The sequence below is a fragment of the Pogonomyrmex barbatus genome, unplaced genomic scaffold, assembly GCF_055798465.1.
Source record: "Pogonomyrmex barbatus isolate J1 unplaced genomic scaffold, ASM5579846v1 scaffold8, whole genome shotgun sequence".
Classification (NCBI taxonomy): Eukaryota; Metazoa; Arthropoda; class Insecta; order Hymenoptera; family Formicidae; genus Pogonomyrmex; species Pogonomyrmex barbatus.
Window position 1 is genome coordinate 3456649 of NW_028297182.1, and position 13155 is coordinate 3469803.

Below are 13155 nucleotides of genomic sequence, written 5' to 3' on the forward strand. Positions count from 1 at the left end.
ATCGTTTTCAATCATCAATAAACACGGCACGGATCTTTTATGAGGAATCCAATTAAAATAGAAATATAAATGTATAAATAGATGTATTGTAATAAACGGATAAATTGTATAATATAAATAGAGATATTGAAGAATCGAAGCGAAAAATTTTTGGAATCTGAAGAAAACAATATTTATGAAGACTTAAATAGAAATTCGATATAAACTATTCAATTTATATTTGATACCATACGAAAGCCAGTAAATATACATCCTAGAATAGATAAAAAAAATGAATAACTAAAGTCACTTCTATCTATCTAGTGACGCAAAGATTTAAGTAGCAAAGTATAAAATTATGATATTATTAATTTACATGATATTATTAATTATATATACATATATAATGTATGTACATATGTATATATGTATATGTACACATTAACTATAATAACAGTTGCAAAAAAATATTTATTGAATGAAGATTGAAGTATCAATGAAGTATCGACAAGTGCAGAATTAATATGATTCTTCATGAACCAGTTAAGAATCCGGAAATTACATTTCAGATAAACTTCATGAATATATAACCAAGTCTGCCAAAGTTGTTCAGGTCACATGGCAATACGTTTAAAAGTCAGTTAGATTCGCGGGGGATTACATTGCATCTGGATTGCACAAAGTTATACTTACTGGTCCTAATGGTAGGCCTGTCGACATAGGTACGCCTCCGTCAAAGTCGTCGGCGTACTCCTTCGAGAAAGATCGCGCGTCGCCCATTCCCACCGTTTCGACAAGCAATACAAAACGAGTCCACGAAGCAGAAAAGGGCCAATAAATTTGAAAAGTGGCTCAGATACGATGTTGTTAACATTATCATCTGAATATAACCAGGCAATAAGAAAAGGTAGAAGCATGTCATTTTCCCGCGTCAAACGCAAATATATTCGGCGAACGTGCGGACGTAGTCACTTTCGTGAATGCACTTTGTTGTATTTCCCCTTTGGCGTTAAAATAAACATCACGGCAAGAAGCGCCGTAAAAAAGGATCGAAGAGAAAGATCATGAACGAGGAGGAGACGATGGTGGCGGCGGCGTTGGAGGCGGTGGTGGCGGCGACGACGCGGTAGCGGAGGGAGAAAAAAGGATAAGAAGAAAATGGTGGAGGAGGAGGAGAAGGAGAAGAAGAAGACGAAGACGAAGAAGAAGAAGAAGAAGAAGAAGAAGAAGAAAAGTGGCTAACCGGCTGGCCGCAACGAACCCGAAGTAAACCAAACCTACCGGTCCTACCGCTCGCTACCACTACTACTTACCGAACTATTACCTGTAACCAGTCTATATCTGGACTTTAACTTCGTCTTTCTCTCTTTCCTCCCCCCCCTCTCTCTCTCTCTCTCTCTCTCTCTCTCTCTCTCTCTTTCTCTTTTTTTTATGTGATGCATCGTGTGCGCCAGAATAATGGAATCCCCCGCGTTCTCAGCATCTTCGACTGACGTCACTGTTAGAGCTCCCACGCGGCTAAGAAGCGAGACAGAGATTCTCTCCACGAAAATCTTACGTTAATCTTTTAAATTATTGACATATACGCGCAAGATCTGATATCCCAATTTTTCCATAACTGTAAATTTCTCTTTCTGGAGAAATGTTTGATAATATAGGATAATAATATTATTTTTCTATTTGCCTCTTCAAGTTCTCATTATACGGTACACATTACGGTCATATAATCGCTGTACCGCTTGTCTGAAAAAGTCATTTGATTCAAAGATTACATTTGCATAAATCGCTGATCGGAAAATCATCGATCGATCGACGAATATCGTTCGACATTGCGAATGCACGATGAAAATGTTATTTACTGTACGACTAGGAAAAACGTCAGATGAAACACAGTGGAGTTTTTATAGTATTTTTCAATATCTTCAGTTGCGTAATGGATAAAATATAAAGATATAAAATTTGCATTTTTCTACAGTTTTTTTTTTTATTAAACATATATTTAACAAATATACATTTTTTTCGCTTTATACGTAATATGTAAGTAATATAAAAATCAGATATATGCAATATTCTTTTACGTTACTTATCTATTCGATTTTTTTCGTTATAATTAATCGTCTTTATAAGATATAATTAATCGTTGCATCTTTAAATATTAGGATATATTATTTAATAGATTATATTCTGCATACATTATGTTATCGTACATTAAGAGAATCTTTTCATTTATTATATTCTTTTGCATCATTTTTTAGAAAAATCTATTTCTCTATATTAATTAAGCTATAATCGAATTGAACGTTACACTCTATGCATCGTTCTAGATTTATCTGTTATTGTAAATATTTATATCTGTAATTAGACATATGTTACTTTATATAATCCTCTGATTTTCTAAAATAGATCATTTAATCCGGGACAGAATAAATATATCAGCATATCGTAAGCCCGACCTGAGCAGGTACGGTCATGTCGAATGTTTTTTCAAGAATGAATGCCGTGACGGCAACAGCCCGTGACATTACTCTCTAACGCGAATGCAATCATTTAAATTATATTACGCAGAGTGTGCGGTAATAGTGCGCATTTGATGACGATATTTCTTGTTGAAAACTGGAATGAATTTTCCCAGTAAGATTTAATTAAGGTACTACCTCACTTTCGCACGTTTCAAATGTTTAAATATCTCGATAACTGCATTTTATCTTAGACTTTCGTCTAAGTTATTCTCTCTTAACCGAGGAAAACTTTCCGTTTGTTCATCTTGTAATGTGATTTGTCAAAACATTTTTTTTTTGTTCCCCCCTCCAATCAATTACAGTTCGCAGAAATTGTACGTGCTTTTTTGTTGGAGGAAAAAAAATGATTTAATATATGATAAACGGAATATTATCATATGTGCATAATGCGATGTGATTATCGTCACTGCCACTGAATGGTCGGAGTTATCAGTTTGAAAAATCGTGCCCGTTGCATCAGGGTCTTAAATGCGGCTCGCACGATCCGCGCGATTAGGAATCCGTGAGTGTCGCCTCAATTACGCGCGCGATTACGTTTACGGTAGCGGGACGTTAGCGGGACGTTAGCGGGACGTTAGCGGGATTGAGCAACGTGTAACGTGATGTTGATTGGCGCGACACGCGCCAAACAGGTGCGCTTAATCCGAGCGTTTAAATCAAGCCTACGAGATTACACATCCGTTATTTCCACAACGTCGTCTCGGGGCGCGGCATCCCGTGCGACCGCAAAGTCCCTTCATCCGTCGATTATCGATCGTAACGGATCGCCACGATCGTGAAACGCGATGATCCGCGGCGGTGTTTTTTCGTTGGATCGATGGACGCGCGGCTCTCCCGACAACAACTTGTGGGCTTGAGTCGCGCTCGCAATCGATTCAGTTTTTCCCGCGGCATCTCCCATTCATGGACGAATTTTTCTTATTACCGAGTGGTTTCTTTCTGATTTTGTGACGGTATTGTACGGGACGGTATTTATTTCAACTGCCCGAGAAGCTACTTGGAAATATTTGCTATTTACAATACGATTGTTTTTAATAAGAGAGCAAACTTTGGCCTATTCTTTATCTTGATATCTGCACTTATGGATTGCATTATATTAAAAAAGAAAAAAATTATATTTATATTTTATATAATTATATCGTTTTATTTATTGGAAGGGATATGTACTAAAAATATACTATTTCATTAGAAGCTATGGAAAGGTATTTACTATTTGCAATAAAGCTATTTTTAATATCTGTCGCGGAAAGATTGATCCTACGTTGTCCCTCGTTTTAAGATAATGAAAACTTATGAGTTTATCTTAACGAGGAACAAGATTCAACTTTTTGAGTCACGATATTAATAGCACGATAAAAATAGCTTTATTGCAAATAACATTTCTGTAGCTTCTAGCGAAAATAGTATATTTTTAGTACATATCTTTAAATAATAAAACGATAATTATATATATATATTTTTTTTTTCTATGTATTTCTCTTAATATATAATACAACGCAATTTATAAATAGATTTTAAGACAAACTTAAGATACGAGTCAAAGTTTGTCCTTTCACACTTTGCGTCCAGTAAGTATCGGTCCACAATAAGTATTTAATCTTTAAGCCGTAAGAAATTGATCAATCATAGTCGAGTATTTTTTTCATATTCGATTATAATTGGTCAATTTCTTACTTCTTAAAGTTTAAATCATCTATTGTGGACCGACACTAATGTAGATAAAAGATAAATCATTATTCTTTGTTCGCATGTTTTTGCTCTATCTTTAATCGATTTTATAATGTATTCTTCGTCCAGTTGTTGTCGCACGATGTTCGTAGGATTATTATCCGATTGAGATGATACATCATTACAGGTGGCTTGACGTCCAGGCTGAAACTGCGAAGAGAATAGATTCGGAGCAATATGCTTACAACGTAGCATTAAAACTTCGACCATCTTCTTCCTGAGTCGCTTTGCGATGTTGTTTAGGTAAGCTCATAACTTCTTTTGATTTATTGATTTCTAAATTATATTTTAATATTTAAATAAGTATATTTTAATAATAATGACAATTTTATTATTTATAAATACAATGTTATATAATTGCTTACACTAATCGTTTAACATTCTATATTACTTTTTTATTGGATTTATTAACTTTACAGTTAAAAACGAAGCGAGATGCAAAATGAATAAAAGAAGGTTAAATTTTGCAATGTTTATATTTTTATCAATATACTTCCTCGTCGAATAGAAACACGTGTCATATCGGTATACGTACTTTGGGGCTTTTTGCGAGGTTTATGCAAATCATTTTTATTAACAGTCGCTATCATTGAAATAAAAATAGACAATTATGCGCGCTCGTGACGCACAGTTGCGATAACGACAAAACTCGAATCAAAGCTTGGTCGATTTTCAAACAGAAATTGATATAAGCTATAAATAGCTATAAATAGCTAAATTAAAATTCGATACACGATCACGCTTGGGGAATTATAAGAAATGCGACAGCATAAAACATTTATATGATTTAATATATATATATATATATATATATATATATATATATACATATATTATTTTTATCGATCCAATAACGCGAAAGAGTTTTGTTATATGTTATCGCTAATTTAATTGTGACGAAGCCGATCATAAAATCATGGGATGAACCGTGTTGGTTGTCAATCTTTGTCGGGGAAAGACGTCAACAAAGAGCGGCGCCACTGCTCGGCATCGCCGGGTTTAATGTGGTTTATCATCGCGTTAATATCATCGCGAGGAGAACGACGTCTCGCAGCAGATATTACAAGTACGTGTTATCGCGTACGCCGGCGTACTATTTTAATGCGTTATCTCCGTCCACGTCCGCCACGGAACCGCAAACACGCCCGTTCGCTCCGGCTCCTGCGCTCGATTTCTGCTGTTTCGTCTGTTCGGCGAACTGGATGCACCGGACGGAGACGCATCTCTTCTCTTGCGTACATAAATACGTGCGTTTCGTGGAAGGAATTGTAAGGTGTAGACGCACGCCTATTGCGTTTCGAGCCACGTTTCTCATCGCGCGAAATCACGTGACCGCACGTTGCGCAAACGAATATTTTTAATCTCAAAAAAATGTAGACAATTAGAACGATGAATTTGAATATTGATGTCCGAGATGTACTTATATTTTCGTGTTGCAAGCCACTGATTTATCGCTGGAAGCGTAATGACATTTTTTTCTATTCCATTGAAATTTGCTTGCATATTTATCGAGAATTTCTTATAAGTATTACAGATAAATAATATTCACACGTGCAAACAAATCGCGTAAAAACTTCTCGAAATAAGATAAGAGTATTTTATTTTTAACTTGTAACACAATTTGTTTTTCTTTTGCTTTTCTGAAAACGGCAGCTATTTTTTTTTCTTTTATTTTTTTTTTTTTTTTTTTTTTTTGAAAGAGTTAATATTAATTTCGCGTAGATATACGAGACAGATATGCTATCTTTGTACCGCTAAATAGCGGAGGGAGCATTAATTCCAATTTTAAACTTCGAAAACAGCGTTTTTGTTGGACTGCATAAAACGTTTTCTCACGCTCGGCGCGATAATGTATGTGCTTTCGTGCCGCTATTTACGAAGTGCCCGTGGCGCAGTAAACCAAAGCGTCATACCCAGCGAGGAAAGAGTATCGCTGCTTTTGCCGCGCGTAACAAAAGGCGCTTGAAACACGCGTTACCGAGCGAGAGAGAGAGAGAGAGAGAGAGAGAGAGAGAGAGAGAGAGAGAGAGAGAGAGAGAGAGAGGAGGGGGAGGGAGGGAAGGGGGAGAGAGAGAGAGAGACGCATGTAATATTCAGATACGTGAAGTTTTCGTTTGCAACTGCGCACATGCACTCTCGCTCGTTTTCTCGCTCGTGATAATTGCGCTCGACACACTCGTTGCCCAGCCGCGGCTCGAGTGCCGAAAGGGCCTCAGGGCGATAAGACAAATTGCGGATAAGACAGATTGTACGTAAACGAAAACACGATATATCTGTCCGCGCGTGTCTTCCGTTCGCGGCGTTCGCGATTGCAAAAGCGTGATCGAGAGCGGGATTATGAAAGATCGTCCGATTTATTGAAATGTCTATATATCGTATCGTGTAAAAGATATCGAAAATACTTTTATTATATTTATATACTTATTATATTTATTATATTTATATACTTTTTTTCGCGTGGAGTATTTCTTTTCGGCGGATTAAAGACGTCGTTGCGTCGTGCTTTCCGTGCCGGACATAAAAATCTTTCGGATAGCTAATAATTTATTCGACGAAATAAATTAATATGGAGAAAAATTATCTCGCTATTTTAGAAATAGCTTGGACCAAATTATCATCATTTATGGTATTTTTTATTATATTCTCGCGTGTTTATGCAGGACGGATTTTTTGTCATATATAATAGCTTTATATCCTTTCTGCATTATCATAAAGCAATTTCGTTGCGGTCGCATAGTTAATTTATTGAAGTTTAATTAATTTTTTAATGCGAGAAAGATATCGAAATTTAATGACTAATATCTCTCAAAGCTTTATTTTACCTCGTTTATTGGCTATTCGTGGTAATGGATCGTCTGACTAGTCGTGCAAATATTGTTGTTATGCTATGCAATAATTCTCGATTGTCGAATCCGGGAGAGTTATGATTGGTACATAAACTTTGAATTTCTGCCAGATCCTCGATGGAACCTGACGTGCAAATGTGTGCGCGGTGCGAATATCCCCGAAATTTGCTAGTGAATCGTACGTAGGCGCCCAATTACGTTAAAAGTGAAATTAAGAAAATATGGGCGATCGCGGCTGTTGCTTCTACTGGCGAACCGCCAACTGTTTCCGCCTGAGAACACAAACTCTAAGGTCTCTCGAGTTTGCCAAGTCGTTAGAAGTTGATGAAAACAAGCCCGCGAGGATTTTGAGTTCGTTGTTTACAGCCGTATGCCGATTGATCGCCGAAACGCGGATGTCTATTATATCTTAATATCATTAGAGCCGCAGTTTCAGTCTCGTTCTTTCATAATGCCCGCTTTTCACGCCTGAACTTTTCAACGCTCACGACGCGTACGTGTGTACCTGTGTAATTGAACGCACAGACGTCGGGTTCCCTTTCACACGAAATACAATTGTTGTTCAGACACAATGTGTATGTGTTCAGCGACTGGCGAGAGTACGTTGTGTAGTAAACGTGGCGTTTGGATAGAGACGAGAGACAATGAGAACGTATCCCCCATGTGCTCCGGCATTTCGCGTGAAAGGGAGCTTAACGCACATCCGTGCACGATAATTGATTAATTCCACATTGTACTTGCAAACGGCGTTCGCTGACTGCGTCCTTTATGACGCGCCCCATCCTTCTCCTCCGTCGATCGCATCTCTCAACGAGTGTCAAGTGCGTTGACACGCCGATTCTATTACTAGCAACTCGTTAAGAAGCCGACGTACAGGCGCATATGGGGAAAAATATAAATGAATGGAAATAATTTTGTCTCACACACACACACACACACACGCGCGCGCGCGCGCGCGACATTGATCGTGAGATACATATATTCAACAGGTATTTTAAATTTTCAACATTCAACTTTTTTTAATGTGCATGCAAATGATATTGCAAAAAATTTGTGAAATATTATTTCGAGCACGTGATAATAATTTAAATAACTTGAGACGTCGCATTCGCGAATTTGATTTTATTATGGAGTTGAGATCGCTTTGAAAATATTTTCTTTTTTTAGAGTACATCAAATTATTATTATTATATAGAGATATTTCTATAAAATTAAATATCATATATTCGTTTCATTAATTTGAACAAAATAAAAGAACAATATGGCGCATTCATAATAAATATTACGAGTCAATTATATGATACATTATGCATTATGTTATATATCCGCCATTCAAGTTTCCGGCAGAATTTGAATTGAGATATGTCTAGGAATCGATTATGTGCAAAATAGAACAGGTGTTATCAGACGATAAAGCAAATTAATACGAAACTTCAGGTCATCAATTAATGTCATAAGCACGCGCATACGCCAGAGCAAGATATTAATATCAATATTGCTCTAAAGCTTTAATTAAATCGACCTATGAACGATTATTGAGGTGCAAAGTTGCAAGTATCTTGTGTAATTTGTACGCAGTATCGCTTTATACCGGATATATATGTGCCTCTAGGCTAAACGTAATTTTCATCGTGTATGTCGTTAATATGTACGCATACGTATAATTTTATGATCATTCGATTCGAAATATACAGAAAAGTAATTGTGAGATTATCGCGATGCTGACGGTAGAAATTATCGTCGGGCTAACTGAAAAGGAACCAAAACGCGTTGCGATGACAGGTCGGCATAGCCATTAAATGTAAATTTTATTGATATAAAAGAAAGGAGAGAAACGAATATTGAAACGATGAAACGTGGAACGTGGTTATGATTAAATGTATGTGTTTATTACACATTCATTTTCTCACATGCACCATTCTCGGAGGACAGACCATAAAACGATCGTTGAATTATTTAGGAATTTTTTCGAGTTTTTAATTTTTTCCCCTAAATTAGTATTTTCATAAATTAAAAATATAATAAAATCTACCGAAATTTTTATAATAAAGAAATTGATAATAAATATAGCTTCCTTTTGATTTTTTTAATTTTTTTTACCATTATCAATTATATATAATTATGTCTGCTCTTTTTAGCTGAATTTCTTATACCGTCTATCTTTCCTCTTTTTTCCTTCTTCGAAAAGAAAAGATGAACAATGCAAGAAGTTCAATTAAAAAGAACGGTCTAATATGGAATACATATTTAAATATATTAATTTCAAAAGGTTAAATATAAATTCTCTATTTCTTATATCTTAATAGTAAAAAATAATTGAAACATGAAAATGCATGCAACTTTTTGTATAAAAGAAGAAAAACTATATTATTATATAATATGTTACGAAAACGAATTTTATACGCAATATACCATAATATATACCATAATATATCATTTCTCTCTTTCTAAAATCTTTCTGAAATATTCTGTCGAAATACTGAATTTGGAGGACTATTTCAGAAACTGCGTCTTCAAAATTTTGCCGTCATTTTTACACCATACATGTTTATGCGACGACAAACGGGTAGTCAAATAGAAATGATAATTCATAAGTGTAGTAAATAGTAAATTTATTTTGACGAATTAGACGCATCTAGAATGCATTTCGTCGATTTTGAAAGCAAATGCGAATCATAACGGACGAATACGGATATGATGGACAGGTGTCTTGTGGTGACCAATTGTAGGCCACACCTGGGTTCGTTTGCGGTGGTAATACGAGATGCTGTATCGGTGCGGAAACACACTGAGCACGCAGAGAGCAATGGCGATAATGACAAGGCCCACGTGCGCGCATCTTGTACTACATGCCCTATCGTTCTACAATTACTTCCTTGTAACGCAATCCGCACCGCCCCATTAGCGCGTGATGTTTATACATATCACGTCTACAAAACACGCCGTTATAAGCCCGAATGTATCACGAGGTGGCGCGCTTCGTTGTCGCACTGTTAAATCCGGCACAAGACAGTCTCTCGTGTAACTCGAGACTCGAATGGCAAAAAAAAAAAATTTTTTTTCTCGGATTAGTTGTCGATACATCATCGTCGCGACTTGTATAGGATAATGTCCTTTTTTTTCCTTTCATGTTATATATTCTATTCTGTTGCGAATCTTGCAAGCAAGCAAGAAAGATTTACAAGATAAACCGACCGCTTCGTTATCGATATATATCGAGATTGAATCAGCATTTTCGAGTATATGTCTGGACGCATATATCCAGAAGAGGATTCCAGAGAGGAGAGAGAAAGAACGAATTTATCACTATTTATCTAAACGATATGCACCGCAAGTGTTGACCCTGAATTGCGTAAACGCATGCCGGGCGCGTGCCGCAGCCTCTCCACAATTCGACTTCCCGCGTTGATTCTGTCCCAGAGGAAGCAGATACCGCGTTAGAAAGTAGCGTAATGTTTATGAAAAAATAAAGTAATCGCAGTATACGAAAAATATTTGAGATTATTCGTCTCAAAGAAAGAACATTTTTAAAAAAATTTGTTTTATCATTTTTTATCAGAGAATGAGATAAAAACCTAAAAGCCTATATGAAAATAAAAAAAGAAGTTTTTTATCAAAAAAATTTATTTTTTTGAGATGTTTAATATTCAGATAGAAGAGACTTTAATTAAAATCAACAATATTAATTTGTACAAAATATGTAATCAGAAAACTCTGATTTTTCTTTGAATTAAAATCGAGTGAGCAAGTAAAAGATTATATGGAAACACGATATAAAATGTTTGAGCAATATTTATTCAAAAATATCCAAGTAAAAATAAAATATTCGACAATGCGAAAGATATAATAAAAATATTTTTTAGACTTTCTATATCAGAAAATTCTACATGCTTGAATACTTTTAATGCACATGTAAATATTATGTAAATTTTCTTTTTATGTTTTGTTCATTTTGTTTTATTTTATGTTTACAATGTAATAAATTTGTTTGAATCCTGCTGAATAATTATATTTGTTATTACGATAAAGTAATTATATCTTATGAAATTTTCAGCGATAAGTGTTTGCTATCAAATAATTCGGACGTACGAGCATTCGCAACTTTGTGACTCGTGTTTAACTTATACACTTCTAAACGCACGTGGCCTTACCTCATCATTCAGAAATAATTTAGCCCAAACTGCCAAGCGAATGTAACGGAGCATCGGCAAATAATGTGTATGCCTCAGCAAACAAAGCTATTCTTAGCCTTTTATCGGCTTATATTTGCCTCGCGTATCAGTTATGTCTTTTGTCAAAGACCTGTTTAACTTGTGTCGTTATTAATAGAAAACTTCTTTTTCACGACGACTCGGCTCATCATGAAACCTTCATTGCTACGACGCAGAGGCGTTAAAAAGTCTCACGACATACCACAGGACTCTTGCATAAATTTCATTTACGACGCGACTTACTCATGCAAGCGGTAGAAAAGCGACTGATATTTCGACAAAAATACATTTAAAATACTCTAATCCTAAAACTAAATAATAGGCAACATCGATAAGGGATCTTCTGAAAAATATCAATCGATCTTGCGAATTACGATGATACACGATGACAAACGGAAGAAGCGGACAGGCGCGACCTTCGCCCAACGCTGTTCGCCTTACGCCTCGTACGCCCCGAAGACCGCATAATATTTCGTGAGCTATTTTTAGAATGTAATATGCGTGCCCCGCATTAGTTGCCGGCATTATCGTGATAAAGTATCGAGTATATGCGAGTCCGCCTACGTGCCTCGTCGATGCGATCGTTTCGAGATATACGATTTCTGCCCGCTCGCAAACATAGGCGTGACACCGTTTACACGCCGTGTCCTCTCGATCACGGGGACGTTAATCACGTCCTGCTTTAATCGGCCATTCGTGGATCTCGGATCGAGAGATCCTTTTCCTTCCCCGCGTGACTTCCAGAACTAACAGAACTCCTTATGGCTTATTAACTCGGCAAATATTCGTCCATCGCGGTATCTGTCGTAATATCTGTCTCACGATTTTTTTTTTCCCATTACGCACGAATTTCGTATACGAAATATCACGTTGATAAGAAACGTAAAGTTCGAAATTTTTGGGAGGATAAAATAGTTTTAGTGGATTCTTATGAGAGTGCGTGACGAGTGATTTTCTTCGTAACGCGTGTCACGAGACGGCATAGTAAATCGGATGCTAAACGTCCTAATTATATTAACCAACGATATATTAAGCAAATAACTGGAAGTTAACACGTTTCATTCGCGCGGATTGACCACGAGATACCATCGTGTAATCTCCTAAGTCGTGCTCTCGGAATTTCTTGAAATAAAAATATCTTTTTTTATATCTGCGTCAATTTACGTTATAATAATCTTAATGAAATTTACATTGTTTGAATTATCTTAATGAAACGTGAACGAATAATAAGTTGAATTTTTTTAATTATAGGCAGATGTATAAAAATAAGGAAATTTTTAATTATAGATATTAAGATGATATCTGATGAATATAAATTATCATATCGTTTTTCGTAAACTGAATAATTACATAACACATTTAATGATCGAACTGTCAATCTTTGTTTCGAAATTACTCAATGACCAATGTAACCATGTAAGATTTATTTTTATTAGCGAAAATATATTGTTTTCGCAAAAATTTGCATTTTATCGAGAATTCTTCATTGACATGAATGAGTATCAATATTGCTTCTTTTGCATAAAATATTTATTTTACTTACCATGTTATATCAATTTGCTCTTTTTGGGCAAAAAAGTAAAAAAAAAAATTTAATTTTTTTTTTTTCGTGATTGTTGCAAATCGCACAAATAAAAAGTAATTCAAAGACAGCAGAACGAAATAGTCTCTGCAAAATCAAATCATTTTCAATTCTCGCATAAAGCATTCTCATTTTTTCTGTGGTGCAGCGGTATGAGGGTGGTGGCGGTGGCGGTGGCGAAAGCGCGAGAGATACGAAATGCAATCATCGGGCGAGAGATGCGCGCCCACTCATATGTCATCCGCGCGATATGTATGTATGTACGACCCACCATACGCAGGTATGACGGA

General features: G+C 35.9%; 1 protein-coding gene across 2 annotated transcripts in view; it reads left to right on the forward strand.

The window, feature by feature from the left end:
- Nucleotides 1–13155, forward strand: part of LOC105432764 (receptor-type guanylate cyclase Gyc76C) — a 66210-nt gene that overhangs the window by 12669 nt on the left and 40386 nt on the right. For both annotated transcript variants that reach the window (XM_011647707.2, XM_089084160.1), the window contains exon 2: nt 4354–4469. The gene's annotated coding sequence lies outside the window, so the exon portion shown is untranslated. The remainder of the gene's footprint in view (nt 1–4353; nt 4470–13155) is intronic.